We start from the raw sequence: 20,499 nt of genomic DNA on the forward strand, positions 1-20,499 counted from the left end.
CCCCTGAAATGCATCCTGTACATCTGCATTGTATGTAAACTCACTATTAAAAAACCTCAAACAACTTTTTGGTATTTCTTTTATCTACCAGGGCTTGGATTCAGACCTTTGAGTTTCTGGGTGGGTTGGTTTTTTTTGTTTAAAGACCGAAACTTAGCATTTTCAACCCTGAGAAACTGTTGTGATGGTAACGTGATAGCTGATACTTACTGGGTAAGGATGAAAGTGTTATTTACAAATGTGTGCAAAATCAAACTGGTCTGCCTTGTCTCTGTGGGGTACGGGAAATTTTCTGTTTGTTTGGATTATTTTGCTTTTGTCTTTTGTTTATACTGTGTTTAATGTACTTTATTAGTGATAGCACCTATGATAAAATGCATGGCAGAACCCTTGCATAATAGGAGAGCTACTGAAAGAGCTGTTAAATATAAGTAATTATCTGTGAGGCTTTACCTACCTGTCCTGAAGATCTCTCTCAGGGATTTTTCCAGTTGTTGAACATAATGAGCACAGACCATCATTAACTTTAAAGATACTTGTGTACTTCACAGGATTTTGGGTCTCTGTTGAATGTGTGACACTTACTGACTTTCTTCCTCTCGGAGGAAGACATTTCTCCTTTTAAGTCTGTCCTGTCACTGTTGCACAATTGTCTTCATATAAAAATTAGTAGGGATTCCCTTCCTTTTCTTGTTTTCTTAATATGTAAGTTTCTTTCTTATTGTTCTGATGTTATGTACTTGGATTGCCTTTATCTTCCGTTCCATCCCTTCACCAAATTTCACACAGGTATGAGCGGTTAAAAAGACTGTACTTGCAGTAGGTTGCATACTCAGGTTACAGGATGATTAGTGTGAAAGCTTAATATTGAAAGGAAAACATTTCAAAGAAATTTGTTAAGCTACCAGCAAAAATGTACAAAACCTTGATATTTAACAAGATGTAGAATGCCATGCACATTGCAGTAAAGAGTACTGATCGCAGAAGTGTATTAATAACAATAATCTGGATAAGATTTTAACAGTTCTAGAACAAGATCCTAGTTGATGCAAATTTGCTTAAAAGTATTTTCCTTCTGGCTTCAGCGTACATTCTCACACTTCTCTAGCCTTACCACTGTATTGTAACAGGGCTTACACCCCCTGAGTAAAGCTAGTTTTTTTCCTTTCAGGAATGAAAAGAGAAGGGAATTGTTTCTGGTGAAGACAGAGCTGTGTACAAGGAAGTACTAGATCTGAATTGTTCTTATTACAGTTGAGAAAAGGCATCAGAGCGATAAATAGTTCTGTTTAGTATAGTTCTGTATGGCAAGAAAGACAAATAAAGGACAGTAAACATTTGCATTTGATCTTGAATCTAATTTACATAGTTTATTTAACAAGGCTATCTGCTCTGATTGTAGAAGAGCAGGGACTTTTGGTGATAAGGTGAGTAGCAATTTCATTTTCCATTTATGCCTTCCTCTGGTGTTTGTGCCTTGGGCTTATTGGGTATCGGATACCTTGAAGCAGTTAATATATCTGCAAAAGCTGGAAGGAATACTGTGCACATTTGAATGCTCAGCAAACATTTGTACATTATTTCAGGAAACCTGACAGGTCTTAGAGTAAACTTAAAAGTCACCAAATGTGCTGGTACATTGAGAACACATCTCCTCAGTGTGAATACAGCTGTACTAGCCTCCTGACTACTGGGAGGTAAGGTCCTGGGAAGGGTGAGTTCTCCTGACAGAAGGCAGAGAAAACCTGGTGATGTTTGAAGGACCTAGTTCTTCCTCTGTGTGAACTGTAGTTAGCATCGTCTTTGCAGCACAAGGGAAGAGAGAATGAGGTAACCTTCTTGTGAGAGCTTCAGAGGCCACACTGATTGGGTTTGAAAGCATTGTATGAAATAGTCCTGTAGTTTTCTGTCCCAGCAATAGTATAGCCTGGGAATAAGGCTCAAGATTGCCCTTAATGTCTTTGGGGTGTTGACAAATCGTGAATGAAAAAAGATTACATGGGCTTGAAGGGAATATGAAATTCATCTTCTTTCATTGTCAATTACAGCAGAGGTAGTAAGAATAACATGTTAATTCCAAGTAAACTGTTCAGTGTAGATTTAAAAGCCCTGAAATACGTAGAACCACATTTGTTTGTGAAACTTGGGTAACTTGAAGCAAGTTGTGAGTGTTGTTCTCCCTTTCACCTATACCCCTCTATTCACATTTTGAAATTGTATCGGGATCATTTCAACCATGTGTGATTGCAGTGTTGCAGGTTTCTGCCTCTCCTTAAATAAAGGGAAGAAAAATGAGATCATTCCTATTCTCATTGAAAGTGTATTGTTGAGTAATAACAATGAGGGCATTTCATTAAAGCTGTAAAACTGTCCTAGATCTTTCTCTCATCAAAACGTTTTTCTTCAAACAAAACTGAAATAACTCCAAAATGTAGTCTACCAATATATGTGAACTAGAGGACGCAGTTTCAAAGATCAGACACAAAAATAGTGTAAACACTTATTGAAACTAAATTTATGTAAAAAGTGGTACTAGGTAATTTCTTTTTGCATCTTTTTTTGGGAAACACACCCAAAAAGCCAATGAAAGCGGACTTGTATAAATCAGAACTGGTAATATTCCACAGTTACGGCATTCAGATCCATAACTTTGCTCCTAATTCCTTTCATTCTGTATCACCTGCATAGTACTGCCCACCCTTTACCCCCCAAAAATACATACTGGAGATCCATGAATTGGGATAGGATTTCCTCTTCTGTAACCAGCTAAGTTCATTATCACTTCTGTGTATCCAGGTTGTGGTATGAAATTTGCAGGTTTGAATTGCTCAAGACATTCCCCAAAAGTATATCAAAACAGTAAGCGCAGGAGTTTATGGCTTGATAGAGTTGAAATAAAGGTGTTGAGTAAAATGTAGTAACTGTGATGAAAAAAACAATTTTGTGCCTGGATTATCATCATAATTTTAAAGGATATTTGGGCTAATTTAGCATAGAGATGAACCTTTTTTTCTCAAACTGCATAATAAGAGGAGACATTGCAGTAAGAAACAGGTGGTTCCTACCAGACACTAGAATTATGATTATACTGATAAAGTTAGTTGGGATGATTTTTTCTTTTTCCTTTCTAAGGTGGAAGTGGCAATTCTTCTCTTAGAATATGATTTCTGACATCTTCTGTTAATGTGTGCAACAGTGAGACTGCCAGAAAACAGTTCTCTAAAAATGCAATCTCTTAAATCAACCAAATGCTTCATTGCAAGCGGCTTCTTTTAATCCCCAAGTCAGTAGGCATCAATCCTGTTTAGTGGTTTGAGTTTTAAAAGAAAAACATTGCTGTCACACTGAAGCTTGCATAATGCCAGTGGTGGCTGCCTAATACATATTATTTCTATGAGCTGTTCTAAATTCTAGACTTCACTGGTAGCACGGGTACTACTATACTTTTCTGGAAACAGAAATGGATGCTCTTATGCATACTCTTTTTTGCATTATTTTCCATGTTCAAGATTCAGAGTGACTGAAGAAGGTCCTTTTGCCTAGCATTTTCTACCAGTGGGGACAGCAATGTTTTAGATAATTCCAATTTAGCAAAACAAGTTTATGAAGGTAATCAAAGACATGTCCTTCTGAAATAGAGCAAAAAGAGAAAGGGAATCTTCCCCTGTGGATGCTGTCCCTGTACTCAGGTGAGAATGGTTTGGAAATACCTTTGCATATGGGTTTGCTTCTTTCTTTCTTTCTTTTTTTTTTTTTTTTGGTTTAATAAAGTGGGTATGCTGGAGGTAAAACCATGTTAACTCCTCTGTTATAGTATGTGGAGTGCTGTCTCAGAACTAAAATGGGAAGAGGGAACCTTATGTGGGACAGCGGGATACAATTTATGAACGTGAATTTTCAAATCTAGTGTTTTATTTCAGTATGCTTTCGGTTTGCATCTGTTTATGTCCTTGGCACAGAATTACCACTCATTACTTTAGGATTAACCATTCATTTTTTTCGTTATTGTTGTTTTGTTTGTATTTTGGAGCATTTTGTATTATTAGACCACCTAATGTGTAGCTGTTTGTCAGTGAAGTTGATAATATTTTTTGCTGCTTTGGCTTGAAGGAAGAGCAGTGCTCTCTGGTCATTGATAACCTCTTTGTTTTGTATGATTGTGCTAGTAGGTGGTAAGTGGCACCTTGCTTTTTTTGTACTACTTAAGGATGCCTTGTAATTAATATAATTTGCTGTTCTTCAAGGTAACTAATTCACACATGCAGTAATTCAGAGGACACTGAAAGGAAGTTACATGGAATTTCTCTTTTAGCAGCGCTTAGTAAGCACGTTTCATCATCCCAGAAATTCTGTTCAGTCAAAGCCTAATTTTGGAAAAGAAGTTCTGTCTGGAACTTGCTTGATACAAAGCAAGCAATTAAATTTTCTGCCTAAAGACTTGTAATTTTTGTTTGAAAAAATTAATAACTGTAAGGGAAAAATCAATTGGAGTTGGAATCTTAGGTTTTTCATTTGATTTCAACTGTCACTGAAGATTTGACTGGTTTCATTTATAGCTTCACCTAACTTTTTTTATGAATATACTCTGTTTCTGATTTCCTTCTCCTTTGGGAATGCTTGATGGCTGTCACTGTGGATTTTTAGTTGCGTGAAAATGACAAGTATAAGTGACAGTTTTCAAATCCACTTTTAAATAGATATGAATTTTCCAACTTCCTTGTAGATTATATAAATCCACTTGCAGTGCCTTTAATGGGTCTGTGGGATCTCTTCAGCAGCTGGCAAGGAGTCCATCTCATAACACTTGTCAGGATAACCATTTATCCTTTGCCCACTGTACTATCTGTGGTTTGCTGCAGAAGTGCTGAGCTATCCCAGCATGGATATGTGTGACTTGTGAGTCTGTTGCCTACCTTTATCCTGTGCATAAGACCTGTAATTACCTCATGTGTCACAAGCACAGGCATGAACCTGCTGTGTAATAAGGAATGCTCAAGTAAGAGAGGAATGCTTGGCTGAGCAATGTAATTAAGCATGGCGCAAGCAGGACACGTCCGTCTGTCAAATACACGCTGTATATTCTGCAACCAAAATGTACAAGTAAGTGCATATCCCTTGGGTGGACAGACATTTAGAAGTTCTGATCTGTCAAATGCTAAGTGACAGGATTATCATGTGCTAAATACAAAGCTCTTACTTTCTTCAGTTTTAAGTTTGAATCTTGAAGATTTAGATTTGTGTTTCTTCTAATGCTGTTCAAATTAATTTTATACATCAAGACAGGGACAATAGTTTATGATTTTGAAATGTCAGATTACTAGTTTCATTACTACTTTTTAGTGCATTTATGCACTTTGGCAGTGATATGATTTATACCTCAGCTGCACCTGTATAACACTTCAAACTTGAAGTGTTATACAGGTGCAGCTGAGGTATAAATCATATCAATGACATTAGTAGTAAGTTAGACTAAAGGAATTTGAAACAAGCCAAGCAGTTGCTTGTTCCCTTTATTTATTTGTTAGGTTATTTATTTAAATATTGTATACTTAAAGTTGTTTCCTTTTGTTTAGATAGATGTAGCAATGACATTTCCTGATTTCATGTCCTGGGGCAAAAAAATATCTTTACAAGGTGGTTACCTTGAGTTGGTGTTAACTGCTTAGAGAAACATCAGTTGTAAATACTGTATGTTTGAGCTAAGCCCAGTAGGGACTGGATCTTTTGAAATGTTTTTGAAATCTGTTTTCTGAGTTTCAGGAGAGTTCAACTTCTTTCTGAACAAAAACTTCCTCATTCTCCTGTCACCAGAAATAAGTTGATCCATTGTTTTTGCTGTTCTATTATGAGCAAGTCTTAACTGAAGTTTTCTCTGTCATTGGTACCAGTTTATTTAGGTTTTATTGATATTTTCTTCTTTGAATTTCAAAATGTTACCTCCTTATGCAGCAAAGAAAGCTGAAAAGAATCTGTTTTATATGTAAGTGTGTATAAGAGTGCTTGTTTACAATGGGCAGTTGTGCTTGTCAATTTACATATTCACTGACCAAATGGGGAAAAAACCTGTGGAAAATAATGAAGCCTTTGAAATTCAGCGAGGTTTATTTTGAAATTACCTCAAAATTTCTCACAACTGTTCGGGAAAGAAGTTGCAGTCTTTTTTTTTTTTTTAATATACCCAGTATTTTGAAAAGTAGAATTAAACTACTGAGACTTGTAGCCTAATGTCTTATTGGTAGTTACATGTTCTAGTATCTGTGAAACTGCTTTAACTTTTTCTGAACCACTGCACAAATTGCACAAAAATCTAATTTTTAGTGTTAATTCCACTGTTATGAGTATATAATAGCAATGCTAACTATTTGAACTTCTTTTTTCTTTCTGTTCAGACATGCTTAGAGGTTCAAGGATTTATTTTCTGTTTTGATTTCAAGTTTACAGACTAGAGTCTCCCTGAAATTCAGATGAATGCCTGCTGGTGGCCCATATGGAACAGGAGCCATTCTTAAGTGTGAGCGAGACCATTTTGTGCATAATTCTCCTTTTTGGCTGCTCTGTTTATCATTTTAGTAGAATGGGATTATGCTTTCAGGATGTTGATGAAATGTTGCTGAGTTGTAGTCTGAGCATTTACTTCTATTGTGCATGTACTGTTGTATTTGAATAACCAGGAATTTTTATTGACACATATATGGTGTGTTTGGCTCTTTAATTATCATACTGTTGTTAAAGTGGTTATCTTGTTATCTTGACGTAGAGTGGAAGAACTGGCAAGGCTTGGCAGCTCCCTTGCCTCCTATCGAATTTGGGTTTCTTGCCAGCGTCACTGAAGCAATTTTTAACATGCTCTTATTAGACTAGAATTGCTTGTATCAGTCTTCTTTTCTACTGAGTCTCAGCTCAGAGTTTGTCAGCAGGGCTAAGTATGTTCTTGCGATGCTGGTGTTTTGAAGAACGTCATTAGACCCTTCGTCTCTGCATTGAGGCTTGCCTTCAGGAAGTGTGATGACTAAGGGAGAGGCTACAGCCTTTCTAGGTCATCGTCAAATCAGGCTGCTGCTGTCATTCTGCAGAAGTTTTGCAGCGCTCCCTCTGAAGATCTCCATCTGCAGTTTTGAAGTTCTTGCTGCCCTTGCTAACCGCATAGAAGCAGAAAGGTTTTGATTCCGTGGTATAGCTTTTCAGATGCATGTTGTCTTCTTTCCCACTGCTGAGCTGGGCAGTCTCTTGCATAATTACCTTTTATTTGTAGAAGAAATAGCTCCAGCTGGCTACTGCTGCTGATTTACTGTGTGCAAGAAATGATTAGGTGTTCTGACTTTGCTTCCTTGTGCTTCTCTACTCTCACCACTGTGTCTGTCCTTTGCTGGTACCTTCTGCAGCAGTCTCTCTCATGATCTGCCACCCATAACTAAAAACCTAAAAGCAAGTAAAAATTAGTTTTGTTTGCTTGATTCCTTTACTTTCCCTTTTCCTGTCTTTATGAGGTTTGGAATAACTGTGTGATAGAAAAAGGCTTGAGTAAGCACAGGCGTTGGATCCTGTTTGCTGCTTAGCGTGTTTACTCAAGCTGTTGCTGGTGTTCCTTGTGCAAACAGCTGCTGGTGGTTTTAAGCTGATCTTTTGTTTCTCGTGTTGGTTAAACCTGCCCAGGTGCCCTGTGAGCTGGAGGCTCCCTGTGGCTGTGGCTCCAGGAGTGGTGAGGGTTCCCTGGAGTGTGGGGCATTGGATGGACCCAGCCCAGGGACTGGGACATCCCTGGGGATGAGTTCATCTCCAGGCTGGAGTATCAGGCCGGCAGTGGGGATCTGAGCTCAGACGGGGTTGTAGGGATGGCCTGAAGTCAGGTTGGGATGTGGGCCCACAGGTGGGGGGCCTTGGTGGGGCCCGTGGCCACCTGGGAAGAGCTGGAGCTGGGCCCTGCTGGGCTGACAACTGCAGGGGTGACATGTGGTCATGGGGAGGGAGGGGGAGCCCCAGGGGGACTGTGCAGGGCCGATGAGGCTGTCAAAGTCATGACAAAACCTACACAAGATTATAGCTGTGAAATTAAAATGCCTAATAGAAGAGTTTAAAATGCCTTTGTGAAGTGGTTGTCAGGCGTAGAGAAGACATGGCTGAGGATATTTTCTGGCACAGAAAGATCATGTAGGTATTCGCAACCTTTTTTGACACCATAAAATGTTACTTTCATAGATGTGACTAGCTATTTCTTGAATGTGCTTATTGTAAACTTTCTCTTCTATAATAGTGATATGTTGTACAATTTTAATATTTCTTGTTGTGTATCCCTGCTGATACTTCTAGCATACAATTCTCCTTTTTGGTCAGATTGAGTGTTATGGAAATAACAGCTTGTCATCGCTTGTTTGCAGATGTCTTCTTGCTGAATTGTAGCTTGCATTTGAATCTTGGCTGAGAAAAACAGTTTACTTCCACTGTTCCCTTCTCCATCTATGTCTTTTCTTTCTCCTTTATGCTAAATAGGAATTAGTATATGAAGAACTTCATTCATCTAATTCATGTACCAACGATCATATGGCTTACAGCAGCAACATAAAGTATGAAACTTTTTCCAAATTGTTTTTACTTTATGTGGCATAGTGAGACCTGGGTTTTGCTGTTGACATGAAGGAAGAAAGTTAGTAGTATTAATGTTACTATGAACATTATGTAAAGCAAATGGTTTTTTGAAAATATTTGATTATGAAAATACCATTATCAACCACTTGATTTGGAGTGGTATCAACCGCTACATTTCGAAGAGGTTTGCTTGCTGACTTATGTTATTTAAGTTAGAAGGTAGACACAAAGTCAGGTCATTCTAATATCGTTTCTCATAGCTCTGAAACTAGATTGATCTCAAACTGATTGGGCAGAATGCAGTGGGACTGGGACAGAATCAGTTCTCTGAACCCAGCAGTTACCAGCTGATGACTGTGTGGATGTATTGAACATGGTTTGATGTAAGTGGACTCAAGCTGTTCCATTCTGTACTTTTGTATCCTTGTTAGATAGCTGTCAATGCCCTTAATAGGCCTGAATTAAACAGTTTTATGTTGATTGCTTTGACACAAATGTAGAAAATCAAGGATTGTAGGGAGGTGGTGATTATAGCTTTGCAGTTATTATTTTTCATATCAAAAGAAGTGTTTTTCATTCCAAAATAAGCATACTGTTATCTAAGGAACTCAAGCTCAAGTTACATTTGTTTCTCAGAGTTATTAGTCCCAGTTTGGGCTGCATCTTTACTCAAATGAATAAAGGTATACATTTGTTGTTCAGTAGGATTTTTCCAGACTGTTAAAATTTCAGCTGCATGGTTGCATGTCTCATCTTGCATTTGGTATAAAAGCTGTGAGAAGGGTCAGTCTTCTGCAGTATTGAATAGCATATAGGTTATTGAATAAAGACTGCACATCCCATTAAATGCAAGTGAAATGTAACATATAAGAGCATAAATAAGTTGTAGCGAGGAGTTTGAGAGTGAATTTGGAGTTGGCTTCCATTTCCATGGATTTCACTGTGTTATGGGTACTTAGCTTTCAGAAATGTTTGAAGTGTCAGATTTCCTTCACTGGAATCCAAATTAGGTACACCATAGAGTAGTGTTACAGAAGCAACTGGATAGGAAGATTGTTAGAAAACAGTGAGCCATGTGCAGACTGTAAGGCCAGAAACCTGAATATTTAGAAGTTATACATTTTTACTGTTCATAACCAGGAAATTTAATCTTTATTGGTGAGACAGTGTTCTTTTTCCTAAATAAGGTATTCAAGTATCACCAACCTCTTCAATGACATTTCAGTTTTCACAAAACAGTATTTAGGAAAGAGTAATGCAGGAATATGACTGTCATGCTTTATCTTTTGCATACAAAGTAAAGCCTGATTATTTCTTATTATGAGCAGGACGTACTGAAGGAATTAATTCATAAACAAAACATCTGTCTCTCCAGCAGGTTTTTTTTTCTGGGATTGGAATGAGTCATGGGTTTGGGAACTGTACTGGTTGCAGTGCAATGAGATCACCAGAAGACTTAAAGGTTTTTGCTGTGCTTTCCAGAAACAAAAAAAATATATTATGAAGTTAGTAAAACATAACCTCCTTTAACTCTTGCAGATGGCCACCTACTTTTATGCCTGTATGATACCAGGAACTCTCTTCCAGGAGAGCAGTTTCTTTTTATTCTTTAATAAAAGGGTTGAAGGGACTTGGACAAAACTTTGTGTACTAGTAAAAGTTAACAATCTGAATGTAATGAGAGAGAATGAAGAATGTCAGGAGTGGTGAGGAGCAGTATGTTGTTGCCAATTCAGTTTTGGCCTAAATTTATATATGAGTAAATAACATCACTGAGGGAAAAACATTGAGATGACTGACTAAAAGTAGTCCAGAAATGTTTCAAAGAAAATCAGATTTTAACTGTAAATTACTTGAAAAACAGTATTACGGCGCTAGGAGATGGAAAACAGTAATTGAAAATGAAGCTGTGTTCTTCTGCACTTCCTTTTTCAGAGGTTTTATCTATGAAATGTTAGTTTATTATCTAGCTGAGTTATGACTTATTTACAAGAAGAAATTGAAGTGACTCAGTGCTTTGCTGCTCAGTCAGATTGAATTGACTCAGTTAATTCCTTCTAACTTTTGTAGGAATTGTAGTAGGTTTTTCAATACTGTCTAGCAAGGCTATTGTATCTGTATTCTCTAGATTTGGTGCTGTAGTTCTTAAGGTGAGAACAGTCAGTAGTTTTGTTGGCAGCAATGCACGCAGTCATGTTAGCACAATCACTTTGCGCTTGAGCTTTCCTTCCTGACACTTCATAAAATTCTCTAAATTGGATTTGTATGGAAACTGATCCAGTCTCAGTCCCTTAAAAGAATCTAATATTTGTACCTTAGAGGCTGGATCCCATATTTCTGAAATATTTTATTACCTTGGTGGTCAGTGGCACTGTCTCCATGTCTCTTGCATATATTCTCACTGAGATTCTCTGTCTGACAATCTCATTAAGCAGTGGACTCCTGTGCTCCATTTATTAGTAATAGGCCCTTGCATAGTTTTATTTCCTCTTTAGGGTGGGATTTTCTGTGGGAGTTTTAATTTTCAAATTTTCTTTTATATACATTAATATGTCTTAGATGCATAGAAATTAAGGAAGAAGACTTATCCTGAGACTTTTAGAGCATGAGCAATTACTTTTGTCTTGTTCCTTGGCAAGGCTATAAGGGGACAAGAGTGAACTGCTTCCTATGTCTTTCTGTCCTTCCCTTACCTAGCCAGCCCCTGGCATAGCTGTAGTCCAGCATGGTAAAGCCAAGTCCTGGATTTCACCACACACACTCACAGTCCATAGTATGGCCTGGGAGGACCTGCTTCAGTGCTTCTGAGTGGAGGGGCTTGGCTTCCACTAGCACACGAGTTTCTGCAGTAAAATAAACAAGTGATTCAGGTTCTGAAGCAACAGCTTGGTTTTGTTTAGACACTGCATGTCTAAAAAATATCAATTAAAAAAATCTTAGGTTCTAAAAGTCAAGGTTTGGCATTCTGTAAGTTGAGCTCAGTGTTGGAGAGGGGAACAGCTTTTCTGCAGGTATCCTTTTGAATCTCTGAAACCTAGTCAGAGACTGTGCTGCCCACTTCCACTACTCGATTTCATATCCACTGCTAGAGAAGAATGAAGTCTCTTTCTTTCCTAACTGGGCTTAGATCTTTTGTGCCTGGTGTGTTTTGCTTAAGTCCTTGGCAGAAATATTTTCCTGGCTGCAAGCATCTATGATTGCACTCAAATGGGAGAATTATACATTTTCACACAGTCTCAGCCTAGAGGTCAGGTTGAAGGAGAAATAAAAATTACTTTCATAATCTTCTACCTGAATTAAAAGCATGGAAGTGGGGATATGTATCCTTTTTACCTGCCCAAAAGAGACATTTTGGAGTAGAATCCATTTTAAGTCAATAGCCTTGAACAATGGATTTACTTTTTTTACTTAGAAGTCTCTAAGTAAGGATAACATTCAATGAAGTTTTCCACTTTGCAATTCCTTTGCTTAGAAATGGCAAGTTATTAGTTATTAAACAAAATAATAACTTAGTACACAGACTTACTGAATTGTCCACTACGACTGTTTCACTTCTTGTTCACAGAATAAACTCTGAGAATAAATGCCTGTTACAGGAATTGCAATGTATTGTATCAGTGCGTGGCAGAAGTAGAGTTCCTCAAGTGTTCTATAGAAAGTCTTCCCATTTTAAAGTGCATTTAAAAAGCATCAGACCAAAGCATATAATGCATACCCCTACATATCCTTGACTATATCTGCAATGCTGCAACAAGTAGTTCTAATCCTCCTCATCTCCCCTGAGTAGTCTAGAGATTCAGCCTTCTTTGCTGTTATTTTCTACAGTCATTTTTTTCGTTGTTGGGCTGAGTCTCTCTGCCAAAGAGTGTAGAGAACTAAAGTCACCAGTGAGGTGCTGGTAGGGCATGCAGGCCATCACAGTTGAGATGTGGTGTGAAGGCAACAGGATAAGTAATGAGAGACAGAATATGCACCCTGCATTTCCCCCTCTCCCATTTTGGCTGCAAGATGCCATAGCAGGCTCTTGTATTTTGTCAGTGGAAGCCATTTCTAAGCACATGAAGGACAAGAAGGCAAATAGTATTAGCCAAGGGGGTAAGTTGTGTTTGACAGATCTACATTCTCTGATGAAACATCTTCCTCTGTGCACAAAGGGATACTTGAGGCTGAACAAAATGACAAGATATATACTAGCAGTGCAGTGCATTTCTCTTCTGATGTGATCATAGCATTCTGAGAAGTGAGACTTTGTCCCTGCCCTTTTTATTATAACATACTCAGTTTGTTTCTTCTGGTAGAGTTGGGGTTCTTTCTGCTCTCTGCTGGGAGATGACTATGTTATATGGGTTAAAGAATAATTTTGACTGGAATGTCACTTTTGTCTGGAATGCGGACACATCTTTGTTAATCTCTTGTGGTAAAATAGTTCATTACTGTGTCACTTGCCAAATGCTTCTAAATCAAGAGCCTCTTGTCCTTGGAGTTATACTTTATTTTTACTGGTATTTCAACAGATCTTCTCTGTGTTCCATCCCTTCTTCACTGGAAGCTGGGATTGTTCTCAAGTTTCTTGACTGTACCCATGCTGTTTTGACAAACATACATTTATTTCACTTACATCTTACCTTCCTTGTACCTGTGCCCATGGTGTCTATCTGGACAGCTAGTTCTTTAAGGCAGATGTAGTGAGCTTTTTGTTTATGATATATTTAATGTTGGCAAAGTGCTGTTTTCAACGTGGATCAACAAGCCACAGAAATAAGCCCTAATGTCAGTTTCTCAAGGTATGTTGTTTGTCTTAATAAGTTCTTCTATACCTTAAACATGCAACCATATTTTAGGTGTTGGAAGTTGTAAAGGTGCATTGTGAATTTAAAGCCACCTGTGTAAGTTCTTAAGCTTTTTTGCCTGTCCTGTTAGCCATTATGAAATGAATATGTTTGAAGTAAATTGTTAGTGATTAGGTCAAATGAATGACCCAAGTATCAGGTTATAAAGTCATGTTTATTTACCTACTGACAGTGTGAAATGAGGGGTAAAGAGTAAAGTGAAGCTTGATTAAATCATTCATGTTATTAAATTAACCGTTCTCTTTTAATGTAGCTGATTTCTGGATGGGTGATTTTGAGGATTTACAAGTCTGGAGCTAATGCTACTAATACCTTTCATGAATTTTATGTTTTTTGTTGTTACTATGTCTGCAGAATACGTTAAAGGAAAAACCTATAGCAAAAGACCACTTGATTTAACGTAAGATGTACTTATAAAATTTTTTGGGTGCTGTATGTAAGCAGTTAATTACTGAATTACAGAATTGCTTTTAATTGCTTATGTTGATTGTTGGATTACAAAGGCAAAATAGTTTAATAGCTTTTAATAAAGTATGGTGTTAGGATTAGTAGAGTTTATGGGTCCTGTTGAGTAAAGAAAGAAAAAAAAAAACTCTGCAGAGGAGTCTATAAGTTCATTGTAACAGGACATATCATTGTCTCTGAAATGAGTTTAGGATTCAAAAATAATGAAGTTTAAGAATGTGATTTTAGGGCTTGGTTCTAAAGGAATGTGCGGAGATGAGGACAAGGTTTGAAGAATGAATTAACTCAGTGAACTGTAGGTTACTGCCAAGAGTAGTTCATATCCCTCCCTCCCACAGTCTCAGCGTGTTGATACTAATGTGCAGCTGCCAATTTTAGTATAGGTTGAGAGTTCTAATGAATCAGGAAAATACTGGGAGATGAAGGATGTTGACCCCTTCATTTAGTAACATCCCATAATTTACCTGGCATAAGCCACTACTGAAAAGCTTCTTTTGGTTGAGGACAGGACTAGATTTATTTCTCTGTGAAACTGTGTTCCTATCTGTAACTGGAAATTTCTGTCCTTGAGCAATTGTACAATTTGCGGCTATTGTAGCAAATTGTACAATTTATTATATTTGCACAGGTGGAGGGTTTTCATAAGGCTGTTTATGCTAGAAAAAGAATGATACATTTGAGGTAAACACATCTGTATCTACATGAATTTGCTTTCTAGGCTGCACACCACAACCAGGGCTGTGTGGCAGTCAGTTGTTTTCCCTTATGTTGTATTCAGATGTCTTAAAAGTTGGAAATTATGTTCAGATGTTAAAGATGGAGTATATTTCTTCCTGCTGTTGGTGCAGAATGTATTTGGAATAAAAAATATAATTCTGTATGGAATATGTGCTTGTTCTTTTGGTTGGATGCCATTTTATCTAGGGGTGTGGCCATGTAAAATATTATGTGGGTTGTATGAAGTTGATTTTGGCACAGAATTGTTGCAGAGGATTTGTTGCTGTGGATGTTGTCAGTTGCTATACATACAAATCTGATAGAGGAAAATTAAAAATGCCACTCAATTTTAAAATGCATATTTATCAATCAAGCATGCATTTGGTGCTAAAATTACCTTTTCATAAGGCTGTGAAGATATATTGAGAGATTATGTTATTTCAGTGTCCATAGCTGTGCCTGCTCTTTAGAGACAGTGTAAATTATTCATGGTAAAGTTGCAGTTGACATTAAAGTTGGAAGGGTGTCTGATACATTGATTAAGCTGTTTGTCTAAAGGAAGACATACATTGTATATTTTGTCATGTTTTTTGTTTGTTGTTTGGGTTTTTTTTTTAAACAGCCCTCTTACTTTGACATGAGAAATGGGTAGATGCATAGTGGCTATAAATCTAAGTTTTGTGTGCAATAGGCGTGGAATCAGTCCTGAATATATGAAGCAAATGATACAGGGGGCTTGTGTTGTATTGCCCTGCTGTGTCTCTGCTCCCTGGACAGGATGTTTCTTACACAAATGTAGGTAGGTTACTCCTTGGTCCGCATTCTCCTGCTCTCATATGTGTTGTCTTAGTTTCAGGCAACCAAAATGGACATGGTTCTCCTAATGTTTCCACTTCAAATAAAGGTATTCCAGTTTCTTTCTTGGCAATATGTAAAAACACATAATAGAAGTAGAGAAGGTTGTTTTTTATTTGCTTGGGCTATTTAGGTTACCATAATTCTTTCATCCTTCACTATACTGTTACACTGTTGTTCTCAGAATTTAATGTAGACTGCAAAATGTCAGTATGTGTTTCACAGGTATCCCAAACATTGATTAATTAAGAGATACTAATCTAAAACTTAATGGTTCATCTGGATCCCTAAACCTGAGGAAATCTTCCCCATTCTCAAGAAGCTACTGCTTGTTCCCTGCAAGGAGTACAGAGTGGGAAGTGGTTTGTTGGTTTTGGTTTTTTTTTTCTTGTTATTTTTTCTTGTTATTTTGAAAGAACAGGCTATCACTTTACAAAGTTTCTTCATTACCATCTCCATGTTTGATGGAAACTTTCTAGCTATTAAAGTAGAATAATTCTGCCCTTGATCAGTGATTGCAAATTTCTGTGAAAATAAATAAGGAAGAATTACTTGAGAGGAGAGGAGAAAAGCCAATAGTTTCCTTTCTAGGTTTTTCTCAGCTTTCTCTGAGACTGATCCAGCCAGTCATTAAAAAACCCAACCAACCAAAAACAAAAACCCCCCAAAATTTCAAACATACAAGGTCTGTTTGCAGTCATGGTTTTAACTGGTTTCTGTCAGAAGAGCAGAGCTAAGCTATCAAACGTAGTGGGGCCTAAAAGCTGTGGATGACATTTTTCATCATTTCTGAGATAATAACATTCCTTGAACAAAACATTGGATCAGTGTTTTGTTCATTTTATTTTTGTTTGTAATTTCTTATGTTTGTAGAACACTGTGCAATTTTGCAAGCTTTGTTGAACTCACACATTTTGAACTTAGTGATGCTTGTAATTGCTGGAAGATTCTTGGAAAGAAGTATGCAGCATGTCAAAAACGTTTTCAGGTTGTGTTATTTGCCAAAAAGAAAACTGTATTTATTTAACTGCTGCAAACTATCAGGACACTGCCAAAAGATGGTTTACTGCTTTTACATAGTACTTGTTTTCCCTCAAAAAAACCCATTCATATGTTCATAGAGGTGTCTTCTCTTACAGAGATTTTAATATCCTCAGAACCACATATATTTCATTCTTAAAAGCATTATGTATTTTGCTAGTAAGTTATTCTTTTTAGGCATTTGGAGTGATTGAAACAAACACACTATTTATAATTATCAGGGAATGTTGATACACCTTAGATGGATGAAAGGAAATGCTTTAATACCTTGATGTTACATTTTATTGTCTTCTCCCAATTTATTACTATGCTTTTGTACTTTTCCCCTGCGTTAAAGTAATATAAAGGATTTTTTCTTTTTTTTTCTGATGTGGGTTTTGCAGGTTGCAGTTTAGAAAATTGAAAATATTTAGCCTGAGAGACCTGACTTTGTTCCCTCCTTCTCTTTTGGGATATTTAATTTAATGGATGACTGTAAGGTGCAGAAATTTGCAGTTTGTACCAATACCAGTTATGTGAGGAGGAACGGGAATGGAAATGGAACTGGGAGGATTTGTAAAACCTGATTTTAGAGCGTACTGAATTATACTAGGGGGAGAAAGCAAGTAGCAAGAGTACTGTGTGCCAGCTGTTAGCTCAAACAGTTTCGTGGGGTTTTATTTTTTCTTTCTTTAAAACACCTTCAGCTGATACTGTAGGAATAACCTGTCTCTCTGGCAACCTGTATACTAAACTATGGATCCATTTAATGTGTTTTTTCAATTATCAGTACTTAATAAGTCAGAATCTGGTTCCTGTGAGATGTCTTGACAGAGCAGGTGATGTGAGTTAGTGCGTTGTAGTTATGGGTGCTATACTGCGGTAATATAGCATTACATCATATGTTTTGTATATTCCTATAGGAAACAGTTCTGATAGCAACATAACAGAGCCTGATTTTTAACCTTTTTGCTACCCTTCTGTTTAACCCAAGCAATAATGGAGTCAGTATACCAAGAAATTTTATACTATCTTGAGCTCCATTTGTTCTTAACAAGGAGAGACTTAGCCCCATATGAACTCCTGTTTTAGCACTTTTTAGTAAATTTGATTCTTTGTAAGTTTTGATTTTGAAAAATGTTGTCTAGATTGGCTCCATGCCATGTCTTCAGTCAATGATTTCAGTATTTGATGAAAGTACATGACATTTTGGTTTCTCTCTTTAAAGCACAGTCTCATGATCCTTACAAACGAATACTGCTGGGCACCCATGGGAGCCCTAATCTTATCAGCTGCCCTTCATTCCCATGTGCTGCACACAGCTGTGGAGTGCACTGTATCAGGGAGCTTGAGCTGAGTAAAACCAAAACTAATTGCTGTTTTATTCAAGATAGCTTAAAACTGGATTAATTCTCAGCTAGTTCACTGCACTACCACAGCATAAGGAAGAGAAGCACAAAAAGAAATCAATAAAATTTCTGCCAGTACAAGTGCTTGAGGTGTCCATATGTTAAATGAGAAGCGACACAAACTACAGAAAGAAACTGTGCACGTTCTAAACTACAGCCCTTTCAACTAGTTCCCCTTTCCTTGAGGAACATGTCTGCTTCTTCTCACCAATATCCTTTAATTTCATATTTTTAGTGATTTTTCTTTGCCAAAACATGGACAAATTATTGAACAAGCAGCAATAGCTCAAATGCAAATTCAAACCAGTTGATCTGGGTTTGTGATAAAGTATTAGGGCATGTGAATAAGTTGGAACTGCTTTAATGGTGCCTCTGATGCTGTCTCATGTGATATTAGTCACATTGGGTTAACTAAGGAAATTAGGTTCACATGAAAGTAGCTTAAGATGTAGGAACATAGAAATTAATTGGTATCTAGGGGCTTTTTCCCATTAGCCTACAGACCTTTAGAGAGGTGAGGTGTTTGGAGGAAGAAATCTGTGAGGAATGACTGAAGAAACTGTGACAGTCCCTCCTGCAAATGAAAGTCTAAGCTTGGGTGTGATAAGATCTACACACTTCTGAAAGGTCATAAGAATTAAAATAACCTCTTTAGACTATGATTTGCCACGTTGTTGTGCAAAAGTAGTAGTTCTTACTGCTGTGAATATCCCCGTGTCCTGAGGGCAAATTTCTACAAATGCAAATCTGGTCTCTCTGTAGCTTTGTTATAACAGCTTGCAGTTCCTAAATTTCTTGGTGAATCTGTGTTATTAAAAATGTTCCTGTTTCAGAAGGATGACTCCAGCATAGTCTTCCCAATAAGTTGATGACTGACTTTTGGTAAGCAGTTTGTAGATTGGGTTGTGCTGTTTAATGTGATATTGTCCATCTTTATTTTCAAATTCTTACATTTTCAAAATAATAATGACTTTCAGATTGTGGGATTCTTACAAGGAGAATCTGAGTGGGTCTCCAGCTGTTTCTCTTCACTCAGAAAGACCTGGAAGGGGCAGTACCACGTCTGCAGAGATGCCTTTGCCTTCCTGGGTCAACTCCCTGGAACACCCCCAGCTGTTCATACTGGTTCCAGTGGAGGGCACATTTAGGGAGCACTGCTGCTTTTGGCAGTTAGGAAGATGCTGAAAGAATCAGTGTCCACTGATTATTGCATTATTATTTTACTAATTTTTTATGAATATAGTCTTGATCCAGAATGCTATGTAAACATAAGCAGAAATTAATTTTAATTTGCTTCAGTTCCTGAATATATATTTATTTTCTTGCACCTATTTAAAATAATCTACTAACTGCAGCCAATCACACACAGAATTGCAGTACAGGAACGTTACATCTTATGTTTGAGTTGGATTTTCCCAGATTGCAGTATTCTAGGTTGACTTCAGTATTACATCGTTTTTGTGAGCTGGGATCTATGATGCTGTTTACTAGGACATAAGCTTCTAGATCTGGAATTGCTGTTTTCTCTTCAGAACAAGAAAAAGCTTTATGACCTGGAATATGTAGTAACCCATTCCTCAATATGTATCTATCTGGTGCCTTCTTATGCCACTTCCTTCTTAATTGTCTGTACTGTTTGGAGACAGTTTAGGGGCACAGTCTCAAAAAGAACCAAATGAATACTGCATCTTCTGCTTCTACTGCATCTGCCTTGAGGAAGTACAGGTATTACTTACCATGATGTTCTGTGGTTGTATTTCACTCAGCAGAGCAGATTGTGAAAATGAAAGCAGCTGCTCTGTCTTCCACGTGAAAGTGGGACTGGTTCTCTTTTGCCCATTTGCAGTGTTTCTGTGATGTCCCTGATAATCTGTCTTTGTAAGGAGATGTTTGGGTTTTTTGTGGAGTGATGGAGGAAGGCATACAAAACTTCTAGGTGTACTTTTTTGTTTGTTTTAAGGATTGTGTTACAGATGAAATACACTCAAAGGTACCTTCCTTTTTTTTGCATCCCCTTTTTTTACTGCTTATTTATACATACATATTCATAACTCTTTTTCTCTTTTAATCTGTAGGTCCATACAACTTACACAGAATTCAAATCATGTTCCCTTGTAGTGAAAGGTTAAAGGAATTGCTCAGGGCCTCAGGCTGCCTGCCTCAGGCGAAAAAATGTGTCAAGCATTGAAGTATTTACTGTTTCTGTCTGACTGTAAGATTCTATTATTGTGCACTTCTCCTCTCCTATTTTTTTTTTTTTCCTTGACCAAAAACATCACATGCTCCCAGGCCACACAGTATGGTAGCTGCTATAGTCTTTCCTGTTTCTTTTGCTTATTCTAGGAGGTTTTGAGAGATTCAGTGATTCAAACAAGGCTTCTTCAAAGTTTCAGTAAACAATGCTGGTTCATTCCCATAATCAAAGGGGGATTTTGATTAAAAACAAAGTTAAGGCTTGTATTTCAAATTTACAGTAAATTCTGCCACGTGTTGGGCTTGGATGAGGTGGACTGCAATATAAAGATTCATTTAAAAGACAGAAGTTACTTCTTAGCAAGGAAGATACAACTTTTGCACTTAGGAGCTGCTGCTCTCTGAAG

At 37.4% G+C, this 20,499-nt stretch overlaps 1 protein-coding gene across 5 annotated transcripts in view; it reads left to right on the plus strand.

The window, feature by feature from the left end:
- STXBP6 (syntaxin binding protein 6) overlaps positions 1-20,499 on the plus strand; it is a 104,044-nt gene that overhangs the window by 14,981 nt on the left and 68,564 nt on the right. The window contains exon 2 of one of the 5 annotated variants that reach the window (XM_040068317.2): positions 6,435-6,511. The exons of the other annotated variants lie outside the window; for them this stretch is intronic. The gene's annotated coding sequence lies outside the window, so the exon portion shown is untranslated. The remainder of the gene's footprint in view (positions 1-6,434; positions 6,512-20,499) is intronic. 5 annotated transcript variants of the gene reach the window in all.

This window comes from Hirundo rustica, chromosome 6 (genome assembly GCF_015227805.2).
Source record: "Hirundo rustica isolate bHirRus1 chromosome 6, bHirRus1.pri.v3, whole genome shotgun sequence".
Taxonomy (NCBI): domain Eukaryota; kingdom Metazoa; phylum Chordata; class Aves; order Passeriformes; family Hirundinidae; genus Hirundo; species Hirundo rustica.